This window comes from Dipodomys ordii, unplaced genomic scaffold, assembly GCF_000151885.1.
Source record: "Dipodomys ordii isolate 6190 unplaced genomic scaffold, Dord_2.0 Scaffold276, whole genome shotgun sequence".
NCBI classification, from domain to species: domain Eukaryota; kingdom Metazoa; phylum Chordata; class Mammalia; order Rodentia; family Heteromyidae; genus Dipodomys; species Dipodomys ordii.
This window is the reverse complement of record NW_012267492.1, coordinates 422,231-440,825: the sequence shown is the minus strand read 5'-3', so window position 1 is coordinate 440,825 and position 18,595 is coordinate 422,231.

The window sequence follows — 18,595 nt, the reverse complement described above, 5'->3', positions numbered from 1 at the left end:
GGGGAGTTAATTTTATACCCTGCTACTTTGCCAAAGTTTTGAATCAGCTTGAGTAATTTGGGAGTGGAGTCCGTGGGATTCTCTAAATACAAGATCAAATCATCTGCAAGCAGGGAGAGTTTTATTCATCATTCCCTATTTGGATCCCTTTTATGTTTGCATCTTCTCTTATTGCTGTAGCTAGTCATTCTAATACCAAATTGAAGAGAAGTAGAAAGAGTGGTCATCCTTGACTCGTTGCTGAGTTAAAAGTAACTGGCTTTAGTTTTTCGCTTTGAGTATAATGCTGGCTGTAGGGTTGTCATATACAGCCTTTATTGTATTGAGGAATGTTCCCTGGATTCCTAATTTTTCCAAAACTTTAATCATAAAGGGGTGTTGGATCTTGTCAAATGCTTTTTCTGCATCTATTGAGATAACCATGTGGTTCTTATCCTTGCTCTTGTGAGGTGATGAATTATATTGCATATATTGAAACCAGCTTTGCATCCCTGAAATGAATCTTGTTTGATCGTGGACTATGATTTTTTGGGATGTTGAAGTCGATTGGTCAAAATTTTGTTGAAAAGTTTTGCATCAATGTTCATCAAAGAAATGGGTCTATAGTTCTCTTTCTTTGATGAGTCTCTGCCTGGTTTTGGGATGAGGGTTATGATGGCTTCATAGAATGAGTTTGGTAGTGAACTTTCTCTTTCAATTTCATTGAACAGTTGGTGTGAGCTCTGCTTTGAAAGCCTTGTAGAATTCCGTTGTAAATCCATCTGGTGCCTGGCTTTTCTTGGATGGAAGTCTCTTATTGCTGTTTCTATTTTAATGCTTGATATGGGCCTGTTAAGCCTAAGAGGTTTTGAATTGAGTAATAAATTTTTGAGTTAAGTACGTACACAATGGGGATAAGGTCTAATAATCGATGACAATTATGTATCTGAGGATGAGCACAATGGCAGTTAAGTCATGCAAAAAAGGAGGAAAGAAGAAAAAATGAAAAAAGGAGACAAAAAGAAAACATTTACCAAAAGGTCAGTAGAGAATAAAACACACACACACACACACACACACACACACACACACACACACACACACACCTAAAATAAAAATTATGTGAGAAAAAAAGATTAATAGAAAACAATTTTTAATTAAAAAATTAAATTTTTTTAAAAAAAGGTACAACAAAAGAGTTCTTTGGGGGGTGGATCGTTAGATCCTATATCTCACTTGCATCCTAACCAGTCTCTTGGTTGAGTCTCTGGTCTGCTTGTGGAGTTTGGTTTTCCTGTGGCTTGATTGGTTTCTTAAGTCAGTTTGTTTTATGCAGGCAGAAAAATGCTCTGATTTACTCAGGATTTTTTGATTCTCCTCCCAGGCTAGTTCAGTGGGAGGGAGATCTGCTTTGAGTATCACAAAAGAGGGAGATGGCTGTTTCCTCTAGTTTGGAGTTGCTGTGAAAAGGCTGAGTTCTGGGAAAAGTTGAGGCCTTTCAGAAAACGGTAGCTTTTCCCTGAGGAGTTAGTTCCAGAGACACTCACAGAGCCCAGCCTGGAGCCATTCTCAGGGTTTATGTTTACTGAATTGCAATTGACTGTCTAGGCTGCTGTAGGAAGGGGCAGCCTCTGGCTCTGTTTACCCAGTGAAGGAAGACACCGGTCGGGGGGCAGAGTCACCTCTGCCTGGGCTGCGTGACTTTCTCCTGGGTGGAGCTGAACCTGGCAGGTCAGGTCAGGTTCCTGTGACCTGCTAAATGACTCTTTTGTTTTCTTTGAAAGCCTGAGTTGGAGCTAGCTGCTCAGCCAGGCCTTTCTCAATATCAAAGATGGTGGGGGTGGGGAGGGGTGGCCTTCCCTCTTTTGCACCCTGAGAAAGAGTAAGGATGTCAGGGTTCTACTCAAGCTACCAGTGTTGGTTCCTGGGCTGTCTCTGATCTGTGATCTGCAGGATGAAGATATCTGCTTCTTGTCAGTTCTTGCTGGTGTTAAATAGAATCCACTTGCCAGCTGCATTTGGTGCCTTTGTCCCAGACTCTCTGTGTTGTAGCTATGGTGGCTAAGGCCACCGCCACTGCCACCACAGCCACAGTTGTGGCTGCTGGCAAGTGCTCAGATCTGTCTCCTTGCCTGGATTTTCCCTCTCTGGTCATACTCTCTGTACTGTGCTGACACACTTGGTGTGAATCTCTAGGCTAGGACTCTTCACTGGAACACTAAAACTGCTTTCTTTGGGAGAGCTTGTTTAGCCTCCAGCTTCTCCATCATCTTCCTCCGATTTGCCAGTCCTGGCCATTTTTATCCAGACTTTGATGCATGTTGTTTTCTTGTCACTATGGGTACTTTGAGAAAAAACACACAATGTCAGGATAAAATGTGGAGAGCCTGGAATCATGAATATAGGTTCACGGTGTATGGACCCATATGGATGGACCTCATCAGAGCTTGCTCTCATGAACTCGTACCTTGCCCAGGCCACTAGTCTTTCTCCAAGTCTGCATCAAGTTTTTAGCTATACTGTCATGTCAGTCCTGGGGCCTGGAGAAGGGGGTGTAGGCGTCTGAGGAAGAGCAGCCTATCCCTTCCTTCTTGTTAAGTTGGTGCCTGTCAGAACAACTTTGGTGACCCTAGGCCCCTACCCCAGCCTCTGAGTCTTCACTGCACTTTCAGCTCTGCTTTTGGTCATGTGATTTCCAGAGCCTGTGGGATTGGGGGATGAGGGATGTGTGGAAAAAGTTGGTAATTAATTTGTCAGTCCTGGGGCTTGAACTCAGGGTTTGGGGTCTTTCTTGGAGCTCTTTCACTCAGTACTAGCACTCTCCAGTGCCACTTCTAGTATCCTGGTGGTTCATTGGAGATAAGAATGTCACACAGACTTTCCTGCTTGGGCTGGCTTTGAACCATGATCCTCTGATCTCAGCTTCCTGGGTACCTATGATTACAGTTGTGAGCCACTTGTGCCCAGCAGTTATGTTTGTATTTAAATTATTTTTTGGTCACATTAAAGTCTATTGTGTTTCAGGCTTTCCCACAACCTAGGCAAGGACCTCAACACTGAGCCTCACCCCTTTATGTCTCTTAACCTAATCAGTTCCTTTAGACTGTCAATATATCAGTTTTCTAGAAAGGAGCTTCAGTGTGACTTTGTGTTTTGTCCTTTGCCTGTCAGCTGTACAGGATCCCACACCTGTGGAGCAGTTCCAGTATGCCTGCCCTTTGTTGTGTGTTGATTTCCTCTGACTTTGAGAGCAAAATGTGCAGAGTATCAGACAATAACCTGTAGAGTCCATACACTTGAAATTGTGAGTGGTGCATTTGGGTGTATGGCTCAGTATAGAAGTGGCTTGACTGACACTCCCTCCCCCGAAGTTGCTTTCATGGACTCAGTCCAACTTACATCTCCAGCTTCATATATAAATCTGTACCAAGTTTTTTTTTGTGGTTGTTTTTTGGTTAGTCATGGGGCTTGAACTCTAGTGCTGTACCTCTTGATCCACAACACCACTTCTGGTTTTCTGGTGGTTAATTGGAGATAAAATCTTCACAGACTTTCCTGCCTAGGCTGGCTTTGAACTGTGATCCTCAGGTCTCAGCCTTGTGAATATCTAAGATTACAGCCATGAACCACCAGTGTCTGGCTATACCAAGTTTGTGTCTGTGCTTTCAGTCATGTTCATCCCAGAGCCTGGAGAGGGGAATGAGCATGTATGAGGAAGAGCAGCCTATGCATTCCTGCTGGGTAACTTGGTACATATCAGCACAACCTTGGCAACACTAGGTCCATCCCAGGCCTGTATCCTCAGCACTGAATCTTTACTGAGCCTTCAGCTATGTGCTGCATAGGATGTGGTAGTGAGGGGGTGAGGGGGTGAGGGGGTGTGTGACGCATGTTTATGTTTTCACTATATACACCTTGCAGACATTTTATCAGGCATTCCAATGTATTTCCATTTGCTTTGGTGAATTCCAGTGGTATTATGTTCAGAGCTCTCCACAGGCTAGGGCAGCACCTCCACACTAAGCCTCCATTTTATACCTCAGAAACCAATCAGTTCTTGTAGACTGGAGTCCTGTCAACATTCTCATAAGGATCTTTGGAGGGAAGAAGAAAACAATACCTAACTTTTTCTTTCCCTGTAAGACATATCAGGTCCAACTTGTCTTCGACTAGGTTCCTGGATATCTAGCATTTGTTGCCTATTGCCTGCCTCTGCCTGCAAACACTTTGAGGAGAAAATGTACCAGTTTCAGGATTATGTATGTCAAATCTGAGTCTACAGCCTAATGTGTACTTTGGCACACTGAGGCCCAATTTAGCCCTCAATCCTCATCACAACCATGCTTTCACCTGTGCAAAAACACCTTTCGTGGGTGCTAGGATGCACACAGGAGCTGATTGTGACAGAAAGATGCTGTCTATTTCTTTTTGGTGGCTTCTCTGTCCTAAGGGTAAGGAGTAGAGCACTCAGAACTTGGGTTCCTTCAAACAAAAATTTTTAAGGATCCCAAGTAACTAGTGTTTCTTGTCGTTTGCATCCTGAGCTCCCAAACATTGGTCAGCTCTCCCAGAATTGGGCACAAAAAATTGGACCTGTGGCTATGGACAGTGAGAAGGGCTTTCATTGGTGCTAGGTTGCACACAGGAGATTGTTTGGATGGAAAGAGTCTGTATCTTTCCCTTTGGTGGCTTGTCTGTCATATACGGAAAGAGTAGAACACTCAGAAACTGTGGGTCATAAAACAATATTTGTAGACCCCCAAGTTGCTAGTTCCTTATCTTGTCATTTGCATCCAAAGCTACCAAACACTCACCAGCTCTCCCAGAATTGGGAGGAAAAAAATTTCAGCCTAGTGCTATGCAAAGTTAGAAGGGCTTTCAGCTTTGCTAGGATGCACACAGAAGTTAGTGGGGACAGAAAGATGCTGTCTATTTCTCTTCGGTGGCTTGTCTGTCCTTTGGGGAAGAAAAAGAGCACCAGATCTTGGGGACCTTAAAACAAAATTGTTCTAAGTGCTCTATCTTGTTATTTGCATCCTGAGCTCCCAAATACTTGTTAGCTCTCCCAGAATTGTGAGGAAAAAATTTTGATTGGTGGTCGTGGCTAGTATCAGGGACTTTTGCGCCTGCTAGGATTCACACAGGAGTTGCTGGGGACAGAAAGATACTGTCTCTCTTTTTTTTGGTGTCTTATTCCTCCTTTGGGGAAGGTGTAGAGCATTCAGAACATGGTGGCCCAAAACAATTTTGTTTTAAGGTCCCCAAGTTCTGAGTGCTCTCTCTTGTCATTTGCATCCTGAGCTCCCAAACACTCATCAGCTCTCCCAGAATTGCAAGGAAAATAATTGGACATGTTACTGTGGACAATGTGAGGGTCTTTTGGTCCTGGTGGATGCAAACTGGAGCTTCTGGTGACAGAAAGATGTTGTCTATTTCTCGTAGCTTGTCTTTCCTTTGGGGAAGGTGTAGAGCACTTTAACTTGGGGGCCTAAAAACAATTTTGTTTCAGGCCCCCAATTCTGAAAGCTATATCTTGTTGTTTGCCTCCTGAGCTCCCAAATATTCTTCAGCTCTCCGGGAATTGCCAGAACAATATTTGGAAGGGCTGTGTGAAGGGCTGTTGTTACTGCTAGAATGAGGAACTCCTGGGGACAGAGAGATGCTGTCTATTTCTTTTCAAGCTTGTCTCTACATTGGGGATGGAGTAGAGCACTCAGAACTTGGGGACCTTAAAACAAAATTGTTTTAAACAATTTTGTTTTAAGGTCCCCAAGTTCTGAGTGGTCTACCTTGTCATTTGCATCCTGAGGTTCCAAGCACTCGTCAGCTCTCCAGAATTACATGGAAAAAAATTGAATTTGTTACTGTGGTCAGTATGAGGGCTTTTCCACCCTGCTAGGACAGAGACTGGAGCTGCTTGGGATAGAACGATACTGTCTATTTTTCTTTGGTGGCTGTCTCTCCTTTGGGGAAGGTGTAGAACAGTCAGAACTTGGGGGCCTTAAAATAAGGCCTTATTTTAAGGCCCCCAAGTTCTGAGTTCTCTGTCTTGTCAGTTGCATCCTGAGCTCCCAAACCCTCCTCAGCTCTTCCAGAATTGCAAGAAAACATTTCGACCTTTGCCTGTGGACAGCGTGGGGGTGTTTGAGTCCTGCTAGGAAGCACACAGGAGCTGCTGGGGACAGAAAGATGTTGCCTATTTCTCTTTGGTTTCTTGTGTCTCCTTTGGAGAATGTGTAGAGCACTCAGAACTTGTTCAAAGGCCCCCAGGTTCTGAGTGCTCTATCTTGTTGTTTGCATCCTGAGCTACTGCACATTCATCAGCTCTCCCCAAATTGTGAGGAAAATATTTGGACGTGTTATAATGGATCGTGTGAGGGTCTCTCGGTCCTGCTAGAATATACAGAGGAGCTGTTGGAGACAGAAAGGAGGTTTGGAGGTTTGACTCTCCTTTGTGGAAGGTGTAGAGCACTGAGAACTTTTGGGCCTTCAAACAAAATTGTTCAAGGCCCCCAAATTCTGAGTGCTCCATCTTGTTTTTTTCCATCCTTAGCTCCCAAACACTGGTCAGCTCTCCCAGAATTGCCCATATGAGGAGCTTTTAGCCCTGCTAAGATGTGAACCGCAGCTGCTTTGGACAGAATGATGTTGTCTATTTCTACTTGGTGGCATGTCTCTACATTCGGGAAGGAGTAGAGAACTCAGTGCTTTGGGTCCTTAAAACAATTCTGTTTTAAGGCCCTCAATTCCTCAGTACTCTATCTTGTCGTGTGCATGCTGGGCTCCCAAACATTCATCAGCTCTCCCAAACTGTAAGGAAAAATTTTTGACCTATGGTGTTGACAGTGAGAGGGGCTTTGAACCCTGCGAGGATGCACATAGTAGCTGCTGAAGACAGAAAGATGCTGTCTACTTCTCTTTTGTTGTTTTTCTCTCCTTTGGGGAAGGTGTAGAGCACTCAGAACTTTGGGGCCTTAAAACAATTCTCTTTTAAAGTCCTCAGGTTCTGAGTGATCTATCTTGACATTTGTATCCTGAGCTCCAAAAACTCCTCAGCTCTCCCAGAATTGAAAGGAAAAAATTTCAACCAGTGACTGTGGACAGCAAGAGGGTGTTTGAGCCCTGCTACGATGCACACAGGAGCTGCTGAGGACAGAAAGGTGCTGTCTACTTCTCTTTGGTTTCTTGTATCCTTGAGGAATGCATAGAGCACTCAGAACTTGTTTTAAGTGGTGAGTGCTCTATCTTGTCTTTTGCATTCTGAGCTTTGTAACACTGGTCAGCCCTCCCAGAATAGCAAGACAAAAATGGGACCTGTTACTTTTGACAGTGTGAGGGGATTTCAGCCCTGCTAGAATGCAGACCGGAGCTTCCTGGGATAGAAGGATGCTGTCTATTTCTCTTTGGTGGCTTGTGTCTCCTTTTGGGAAAGTGTGGAGGACTCAGAACTTTTGCTTTAAGGTACCCAAGTTCTGAGTGCCATATCTTGTTGTTTGCATCCTGAACTCCCAAACCCTCCTCAGCTCTCACAAAATTGGGGGGAAAAATTCGACCTGAGGCTGTTGACAGTGAGAGGGGCTTTGAACCCTGCTAGGATGCACACAGGAGCTGCTGGAGACAGAAAGATGTTGTCCTTTTCTCTTTGGTGGCTTGTCTCTCCTTTGGGGAAGGTGTAGAGCACTCAGAACTTGGGATCTTTAAAACAGAATTGTTTTAAGGCCCCCATGTTCTGAGTGCTCTATCTTGTCGTTTGCATCCTGAGCTCCCAAACACTGATCAGCTCTCCCAGAATTGCAAGGAAAAAGATTGGACCTCTTACTGTGGACCATGTGAGAGGTTTTCAGCCTTGCTAGGATGCAGACTGGAATTTCTTGGGATAGAAAGATGCTCTCTATTTCTCATTGGAGGCTTGTCTCTCCTTTGGGGAAGATGTAGACCACTCAAAACAATTTTGTTTAAAGGCACCCAAATTCTGAGTGGTCTATCTTGTTGTTTGCATCCTGAGCTACCAAACACTCATCAACTCTCCCAGAATTGCAAGGAAAAAATTTGGAACTGATACTGTGAACTGTGTGAGGGTCTTTCAGTCCTGCAAGAATGCAGACCGGAGTTTCTTGGGACAGAAAGATGCTGTCTATTTCACTTTGGTGGCTTTTCTCTCGTTTGGGGAAGGTGTAGAGCACTCAGAATTTGTTTTAAGGCCCCCAAGTTCTGAGTGCTCTATCTTGTTTGCGTCCGGAGCTACCACACATTCGTCAGCTCTCCCCTAATTGCGAGGAAAATAATTGGACGTGTTACAATTGATAGTGTCAGGGTCTCTTGGTCCTTCTAGAATGTACAGAGAAGTTGCAGGCAACAGAAAGTTGCTGTCAATTTCTTTTAGAGGCTAGTCTCTCCTTTGGGGAATGTTTAGAGTACTCCAAACTTGGGGGCTTTAAAATAGAATTCATTTAAGGACCCATGTTCTGAGTGCTCTATCCTGTCATTTGTATCCTAGTCAGCTCTCTGAAAATTGCGAGGAAAAAATTTCAACATGTGGCTATAGACAGCAAGAGGGGAGTTGAACCCTGCTACAATGCACACAGGAGTTGCTGGGGATAAAGATTCTGTCTACTTCTCTTTGGTGGCTTGTCTCTCCTTTGGAGAAGGTTTAGAGCACTCAGACCTTGGGGGCTTGAAAAACAAAATTCATTTAAGGCCCCCAAGTTCTGAGTGATCTATCTTGTTGTTTGCATACTGAGCTCCCAAACACTGCTCAGCTCTCCCAGAATTGCAAGGAAAAAATTTTGACGTGTGGCTGTGGACGGCAAGAGGTTGTTTGAGCCCAGCTCAGATGCACACAGGAGCTGCTGGGGACAGAAAGATGCTGTATGTTTCTCTTTGGTTTCTTGTGTCTCCTTTAGGGAATGTGAAGAGCACTCAGAACTTGTTTTAAGGCCGCCAAGTTCTGAGTGCTCTATCTTGACGTTTGCATCCTGCCCGCCCTAACACTGGTGAGATCTCCAGGAAAGCAAAGATAAAAATTGGGACCTGTTACTGTGGACAGTGTGAGGGGCTTTAAGCCCTGCTTGGATGAAGATCCTAGCTGCCTGGGATAGAAGGATACTGTCTATTTCTCTTTGGTGGCCTGTCTCTCTTTTGGGGGAAGGTTTAGAGCACTCAGAACAAGGGGGTCTTGAAACAATTCTTTTGAGTGCTCTATCTTTTTGTTTTATATCCTGAGCTCCCAACCACTTGTCAGCTCTCCCAGAATTTCAAGGAAAAAATTTTGACCTCTTACTGTGGACAGTGTGAGGGTCTTTCAGCCTTGCAAGAATGCAGACCAGAGTTTCTTGGGATAGAACGATGCTATTTCTCTTTGGTTGCTTGTGTTTCCTTTGGGAAAGTTGTAGAGCACTCAGAACTTGTTTTAATACCCCCAAGTTCTGAGTGTTCTATCTTGTCATTTACAACCTGAGGTCCAAATATTCATTAGCTCACCCTGAATTGCGAGGAAAATAATTGGACGCTTTACAATGAATAATGTTAGGGGCTTTTCGAACTACTACAACCCACATAGGAGCTGCTGGGGACATTTCTGGTATCAATTTTGCTTTGGAGGTTTGTCTAACCTTTGAGGAAAGTATAGAGCACTCAGAACATGGGGGCCTTAAAATAGAATTGTATTAAGACCCCCAAGTTCTGAGTGCTCTATCTTGTCATTTGCATGCTGACTCCCAGACACTAGTCGCTCTATGAAAATTGTGAGGAAAATTTCGACATGTGGCTATAGAGAGCAAGATGGGCTATGAACCCTACTACAATGCACACAGGAGCTGCTGGTGATAGAAAGATGCTTTTTACTTCTCTTTGGTGGCTTGTCTCTCCTTTGGAGAAAGTTTAGAGCACTCAGATCTTGGAGGCCTTAAAGGAGAATTGTTTTAAGGCCCCAAAGTTCAGAGTGCTCTATCTTGTCATTTGCATCCTGAGCTCCCAAACACTTCTCAGCTCTCCCAGTATTGCAAGGAAAAAGATTGGACCTGTGGCTGTGGACAGCGAGAGGGTGTCTGAGCCATCCTAGGATGCACACAGGTGCTGCTGGGGACAGAAAGATGCTGTCTACTTCTCTTTGGTTTCTTGTGTCTCTTTGGGGAATTTGTAGAGCATTCAGAAGTTGTTTTAAAGCCCCAAGTTTTGGGTGCTCTATCTTGTCTTTTGCATACTGAGCTCTCAAACACTCCTCAGCTCTCACAGAATTGTCAGGAAAAAAATGGAAGTGTTACTGTGGACAGTGTGAAGGTCTTTCAGTCCGCAAGAATGCAGATTGGAGTTTCTTGGGACAGAATATGGCTGTCTATTTCACTTTGGTGGTTTTTCAGTCATTTGGAGAAGGTATAGAGCACTTAAAACTATTTGTTTTAAGGCCTCCAAGTTCTGAGTGCTCTATCTTGTCGTTTGCACCCTAAACTACCACACATTTGTCAGCTTTCCCTGAATTGCAAGGAAAATATTTGGACGTGTTACCTTGAGTAGTGTGAGGGTCTCTCAGACCTGCTAGAATGTACAGAGGAGCTGTTGGGGACAGAAAGGTGCTGTCAATTGTGTCTCCATTGGGGAATGTGTAGAGCACTCAGAACTTATTATAAGGCCCCCAAGTTTTGAGTGCTCTATCTTGTCGTTTGCATTCTGAGCTCCCAAACACTTGTCAGCTCTCCCAGAATTGCAAGGAAAAACTTTCGACCTGTGGTTGTGGGCAGTGAGAGGGTGTTTGAGCCCTGCTAGGATGCACACAGGAGTTGCTGGGGACAGAAAGATGCTGTCTGTTTCTCTTTGGTTTCTTGTGTCTCCTTTGGAGAATGTGTAGAGCACTCAGAACTTGTTTTCAGGCCGCCAAGTTCTGACTGCTCTATCTTGTCATTTTCATCCTGAGCTCCCTAACACTGATCAGATCTCCCAGAATTGCAAGGAAAAACTTTCGACCTGTGGCTGTGGACAGTGTGAGGGGCTTTAAGCATTGTTAGGATGCAGACCATAGCTGCCAGGGATAGTAGTATGCTGTCTATTTCTCTTTGGTGGTTTGTTTCTCCCTTGGGAATGGTTTAGAGCACTCAGAACAAGGGGGCCTTAAAACAATTCTTTTCTGAGTGCTCTATTTGTTGTTTCCATCCTGAGTTCCCAAACACATGTCACCACTCCCAGAATTGCAAGGAAAACATTTGGACCTGTTACTGTGGACAGATTGAGGGTCTTTCAGTCCTGCAAGTATGTAGACCGGAGTTTCTTGGGACAGAAAGATGCTGTCTATTTCACTTTGATGGCTTTCCTCTCCTTTGGGGAAGGTGTAGAGCACTCAAAACTTGGGGGCCTTAAAACGACAAGGTTCTATCTTGTAGTTTGCATCCTGAGCTACCACACATTCGTCAGCTCTCCCCTAATTGCGAGGAAAAAAATCGGATGTGTTACAATTGATAGTGTGAGGGTCTCTTGGTCCTGATAGAATGCACAGAGGAGATGCTGGGACAGAAAGGTGCTGTCAATTTCTCTTTGGAGGCTTGTCTCTCCTTTGGGGAAGGTGTAGAGCACTCAGAACTTGGGGGCCTTAAAACAAAATTGTTTAAGCCCCCCAATTCTGATGGTTCCATCTTGTCCTTTGCATCCTTAGCTCCCAAACACTGGTCAGCTCTCCCAGAATTGCAGGTAAAAAGTTTTGGCCTGTTACTGTGGCCCATATGAGAGTCATTCAGCCCTGCTAAGATGCAGCCTGCAGCTGCTTCAGTCATAATGGTACTGTCTATTTCTACTTGGTGGCTTGTCTCTTCATTGGGCAAGGAGTAAAGAACTCAGAACATTGAGCACTGAAAACAATTTTGTTTAAAGGCCCCCAATTTCTCAGTGCCCTATCTTCTTTTTGCATCCTGAGCTCCCAAACTCTTCTCAGCTCTCCCAAAATTTCAAGGAAAAAATTTCTACCTGGGACTGTTGACAGCGAGAGGGGCTTGAGCCCTGCTAGGATGCACACAGTAGCTGCAGGAGACCGAAAGATGCTGTCAATTTCTCTTTGGTGGATTATCTCTCCTTTGGGCAAGGTGTAGAGCACTCAAAAGTTTGGGGTCTTAAAACAATTCTGTTTTAAAGCCCCCAAGTTCTAAGTGATCTAATTTGTCGTTTGCATCCTTAGCTCCCCCAAACTCCTCAGCTCTTCCAGAATTGCAAGGAAAAAATTTGGAACTCTGGCTGTGGACAGCAAAAGGGTGTTTGAGCCCTGCTAGGATACACACAGGAGCTTCTGGGGACAGAAAGATGGTGTCTATTTCTCTTTGGTTGCTTGTGTCTCCTTTGGGGAAGTTGTAGAGCATTCAGAACTTGTTTTAAGGCCCACAAGTTCTGAGTGGTCTATCTTGTCATTTATATCCTGAGGTCCACACATTCGTCAGCTCTTCCTGCATTGCAAGGAAAGTAATTGGATGTATTACAGTGGAGAGTATTAGGGGCTTTCCATATGACTACAATGAAAATAGGGGCTGCTGGAGACAGAACGATGGTATCAATTTAGATTTAGAGGCTTGTCTCTCCTTTGGGTTTAGAGCACTCAGAACTTGGGGGCCTTAAAACAGAATTGTTTTAAGTCTCACGAGTTCTGAGTGCTCTATCTTGTTGTTTGCATCTTGATCTCCCAGACCCTAGTCAGTTCTTCGAAAATTGCAAGGAAAAAGTTTCAACATGTGGCTATAGACAGCAAGAGGGGTTTTGAACCCTGCTACAATGCACACTGGAGTTGCTGGGGACAGAAAGATGCTGTGTATTTCTCTTTGGTTGCTTGTGTCTTCTTTGGGGAAGTTGTAGAGCACTCAGAACTTCTTTTAAGCCCCCCAAGTTCTAAGTGCTCTAGATTGTTGATTGCATCCTGAGTTCCCAAATACCCTTCAGCTCTCCAAAAATTGCAAGGAATAAATTTTGACATGTGGGTGTGACAGTGAGAGGAGAACTGATCTCTGCTAGGATGTAAACAGGAGCAGCTGGGGACAGAATGTTGCTATTTCTAATCTGTGTCTTGAGTATCCTTTGGGGAAAGTGTACAGCAGTCAGAATTTGGGGGCCGTAAAACAGTTGGGTTTTAAGACATCAAAGTTCTGAGTGCTCTATCTTGTCGTTTGCAGCCTGAGCTCCCAAAAACACTTCAGCTCTCCCCGAATTGCATGGAAAAAATTTGGACGCATTACTGTGGTCAGAGTGAGCGCATTTTGGGCCTACTAGGTTGAAGACCAGAGCTGCTGAGGACAGAAAAATGCTATCTATTTCTCTTGGGTGGCTGTCCTTAAAACAATCCTGTTTTAAGGCCCCCAAGTCCTGAGTGCTCTATCTTGTTATTTCTTTCTTCTTTTCTTTTTCTTTCTTTTATTTTTTTTGGGGGGAGGGTTCCGGTCATGGGCCTGAACTCTGGGCCTGGGCGCTGTCCCTCAGCTCTTCAGCTCAAGGCTAGCACTCTACCACTTGAGCCACAGCACCACTTCCGGCTTTTTTCTTTCTGCTTATGTGATGCCTCATGCATGCAAGGCAAGCGTTCTACCACTGAGCCACCTTCCCAGCCCCTATCTTGTTATTTCTGTCCTGAGCTCCCAAACCTTCCTGAGCTTCCCCCAAACTGGGAGTAAAATATTTTGACATGTTACTGTGGATAGCATGAAGGGTTTTCAGTACTCCTACAATGCATACACAGCTGCTGGAGACAGACAGATGCTGTCAATTTCTTTTGGAAGCTTTTCTCTCCTTTGTGGTAGTAGTAGTAGAGCCCTCAGAACTTGGGGGCCTTAAAACAATTCTGCTTTAAGGCCCCCAAGTTCTGAGTGTTCTATCTTGACAATTGCTTCCTGAGCTCCCAGACACTAGTCAACTCTCAGGAAATTGGGAGGAAAATATTTCGACATGTGGCTATAGACAGAAAGAGGAGTTTTAGCCCTGCTACAATGCACACTGGAGCTTCTGGCAACAGAGGGATGCTGTCTATTTTTCTTTGGTGGCTTGTCTCTCCTTGGGGAAGATTTAGAGCACCTAGAACTTGGGGGTCTTTAAAACAGAATTGTTTTAAGGCCCCAAAGTTCTGAGTGCTATATCTTGTCATTTGCATCCTGAACTCCAAACACTCCTAAGCTCACCCAGAATTATAGGAAAAAATTTCGACCTGTGGCTGTGGACAGCAAAAGGGTGTTTCAGCCCTGCTAGGATGCACACAGGAGCTGCTAGGGCCAGAAAGATGCTTTCTATTTTTGTTTGCTTGTGTTTCCTTTGGAGAACATGTAGACCATTCAGAATTTTTTTTAAGCAATCAAGTTCTGAGTGCTCTATTTTGTTGCTTACATCCTGAAGTCTAAAACATTCATCAGCTCTCCTTGAATTGTGAGAAAAATAATTAGACATATTACAGTGGATAGTGTTAGGGGCTTTCTGTACTACTACAATTCATATCGAGACTGCTGGAGACAGAAAGATGGTATCAATTTTGCTTAGGAGGCTTGTCTCTCTTTTGGGGAAGGTGTAGTGCACTGAGAACTTGTTTTAAGTCCCCCAAGTTCTGAGTGCTCTATCTTGTCATTTGCATCCTGAGCTCCAAGACACCAGTCAGCTCTCCAAAAATTGTGAGGAAAAAAATTTAACATGTGGCTACAGACAGCAAGAGAGACTTTGATCCCTGTCACAATGCACACAGGATCTTCTGGGGAAAGAAAGATGTTGTCAATTTCTCTTTGGAGGCTTGTACTTTTTTGGAGATGGAGTAGAGCACTAAGAACTTGGGGGCCTAAAAAGAATTTTGTTTTAAGGCCCCACATTCTGAGTGCTCTATCCTGTCATTTGTGTCCTGAGCTCTCAAACCATTCTTGACTCTCACAAAATTGTGAGAAACATTTCAATCCGTGGCTGTGGACAATGACAGGGGCTTTTGGCACACAAGAGCTGCTTGGGACAGAAAGATTCTGTCTATTTCTCTTTGGTGGCTTGTCTCTCCTTTGGGAAGGACATTTGTCAGCTTTCCCCAAATTGAGAGGAAAATATTTGGACATGTTACAGTTGATAGTGTGAGGGGATTTCGGTCCTGCTACAATACACACAGGAGATGCTGGGAATAGAAAGATGCTGTCAATTTCTATTTGGAGGCTTATCTCTCCTTTAGGGAAGGAGTAGAGCACTCAGAACTTGGGAGCCTAAAAGAATTTTGTTTTAAGGCCCCACATTCTGAGTGCTCTATCCTGTCATTTGTGTCCTAAGCTACCAAACGTTCCTCAACTGGCCCTGAATTGTGAGTAAAATGTTTCCACCCATGGCTTTGGACAAAGACAGGGGCTTTTGGCCCTCCTAGCATGCACACAGGAGCTGCTGGGGAGAGAAAGATGCTGTCTTTTTATCTTTGGTGGCATGTCTCTTTTGGGGAAGGTGTAGAGCAGTAAGAACTTCAGGACCTTTAACCAATTTTGTTTCAAGCCCCCCAAGTTCTGAGTGGTCTATCTTGTCGTTTGAATCCTGAGCTCCCAAATACTCAAAAGCTCTCCCAGAATTGTGAGTAAAAAATTAGGACCTGTGGCCGTGGATAGTGCCAGAGTCTTTTGCCTCTGCTACAACGCACACAGGAGTTGCTGGGGACAGAAAGATGCTGCCAATTTTTATTGGAGGCTTGTGCTGTATCTTGTCATTTGCATCCTGAGCTCCCAAACACTCATCAGCTCTCCCAGAATTGCAAGGAAAAAATTTGGGCCTGTTAATGTGGACAATGTGAGGGGTTCAGTTTCATACTGTCTATTTCTCTTTGGTGTCTTGTCTCTCCTTTGGAGAAGGTGTAGACCATTCAGAACTTGGGGGCCTTAAAACAAAATTGTTTTGTTTTAAGGCCCCCAAGTTCTGAGTGCCCTATGTTGTCCTTTGCATCCTGAGCTATCACATATTCATCAGCTCTCCCCAAATTGCAAGGAATATATTTGGACGTGTTACAATGGATAGTCTGAGGGCTCTCGTTCCTGTTAGAATGCACAGAGCAGCTGCAGTTGACAGAAAGGTGCTGTCAATTTCTCTTTGGAGGCTTGTCTCTCCTTTGGGGAAGGAGTAGAACACTCATAAACAAAAGTTGTTTTAAGGTCCCCAAATTCTTTTTTTAAGGCATTCTATTTAGCAGTCAAGATGCTTTAGCCAAGCTTTGTTTTGTGTAGATTTTTTTTTGGGGGGTTCCAGTTGTGGGGCCTGAACTCTGGGCCAGGGCACTGTCCCCCAGCTCTTCAGCTCAAGGCTAGCACTCTACCACTTGAGCCACAGCACCACTTCCGGCTTTTTTCTTTTTGCTTATGTGGTGCTGAGTAATCGAACTCATGCATGCAAGGCAAGTGCTCTACCACTGAGCCACCTTCCCAGCCCATTTTGTGTAGATTTGTTCTAAGAAAACTTTAACTATACTATGTGGATCACATTTACATTTTCATGCTATCCACATTCTACTCCACAAGAGAGGCTAGAATAGTTGATTCCTTCTTTTTTTTTTTCAGAAAGAAACCTCACATTTATTAGCTCTCATTTGCTAATTTCTCCTCCTCTTACTCTTTTTATTTTTAATTGTGAAAATACCATACAGAGGGGTTACAATTACATGGGCAAGATAATGAGCACATTTCTTATCAAGTGTTGCTGACTCCTCCTTTGTTTCCCCTTCCCATCCCTTTTCATTTCCTCCCTCCCCCGTGCTCTCCTACCCCCCACCAAGGTTGTAAAGTTCGTTTTTCGACAATGATTTGTACATCTCATTGTTTCAATTTGTCCACCTATATCCCTATTTAAACGATTTTTTCCCTTCCCCTCCACAAATTATACCAACATCAAATACAGTGAAAGCATGGGTTATACTGTTGGGAAGAGACATACAAAGCAACAAAAAAATCATCTTATAAATATGTTAGAAACAATGACATTAAAACAAAAACAGTTGAATACTTATCTTGGGGTTCATTCACCTAACATCAACTTATCTGACCTTTTCTACTTGTCTCAGACATAAAGGCCCCCAAATTCTGAGTGTTCTATCTTGTCATTTTGCATCCTGAGCTCCCAAACATTGGTCAGCTCTTCCAGAATTATAAGGAAAATATTTGGACCTGTTACTATGGCCAGTACGAGAGGCTTTCAGCCCTGCTAGGATGCAGACTGCAACTGCTTGGGACAGAATAATGGTATTTCTACTTGGTGATATGAGAACTCAGAACTTTGGGCCCTTAAAACAATTTTGTTTAATGGCCCCCAAGGCATTTGCATGCTGAGCTCCCAAACATTTGTCAGCTCTCCCCGAATTGCGAGGAAAATATTTGGACATGTTACAGTGGATAGTGTGAGGGGATTTTGGTCCTGCTTCAATGCACACAGGAGCTGCTGGGGACAGCAAAACGCTGTCAATTTCTCTTTGAAGGCTTGTCTCACCTTTGGGGAAGGAGTAGAGCACTCAGAACTTGGGGCCTAGAATGAATTATGTTTTCAGGCCCCAGTGGCCTGAGCTCCCAAACCCTCCTCAACTCTCCCAGAATTGAGTAAAATATTTCGACCCGTGGCTATGGACAGCTAAGAACAACGACAGGGGCTTTTGGCAAACAGGAGCTGCTGGGGACAGAAAGATGCTGTCTATTTCTGTTTGATGGCTTGTCTCTCTTTGGGGGAAGGTGTTGAGCACTCAGAACTTGGGTGACTTAAAACAATTTTGTTTTAAGAATTGTGAGTAAAATATTTCGACCTCTGGCTGTGTACAATGAGAGAGGTTTTAGCCCTGCTAGAATGCACACAGGAGCTGCAGGGAATAGAAAGACGCTGTTAATTTCTCTGTGGAGGCGTGCCTGTCTTTTGGGGAAGGAGTAGAGTACTTCTAACTTGGGGGTCTTTAAACAAGATTGTTTTAAGACCCCCAAGTTATGAGTGCTCTATCTTGTCGTTGGCATCCTGTGCTCCCAAACATTCATCAGCTCTCCCAGAATTGCAAGAAAAAAATTGGACTTGTTACTCTGGACAGTGTGTGGGGCTTTCAGCCCTGCTAGGATGCAGACCAGTGCTGCTGGGGTAGAATGATGCTGTCTGTTTCTCTTTGGTGGTTTGTCTCTCCTTTGAGGATGGAGTAGAGCACTCATAGTTGGAGGTCTTAAAACAATTTTGTTTTAAGTTCTCCAAATTCTAAGTGCTCTATCCCAGCATTTGCATCTTGAGCCCCCAAACACTCGACAGCTCTTCCAGAATTGCTAGTAAAAAAAATTCAACATGTAGCTGTGGATAGTGACAGTGGCTTTTGCCCCTGCTAGGATGAACATGGAAGCTGCTGGGGACAGAAAGATGCTGTCTATTTCTCTTTGATGGCTTGTCTGTCCTTTGTGGAAGAAGTAGAGCTCTCAGAACTTGGGGGCCTTAAAACAGGGGTTTCTGTGTGCTCTATCTTGTCATTTGCATCCTGAGCTCCAAAACACTCATCAGCTCTCCTAAAATTGCCAAGAAGAAATTTCAAGATGTGGCTGTGGACAGCAAGAGGTGCTTTGATCCCTGCTAGTCTGCAGACTGGAGCAGTGGGAGACAGAAAGATGCTGTCCGTTTCTAATTGGTAGCTTGTGTCTCCTTTGGGGATGGAGTAGAGCAC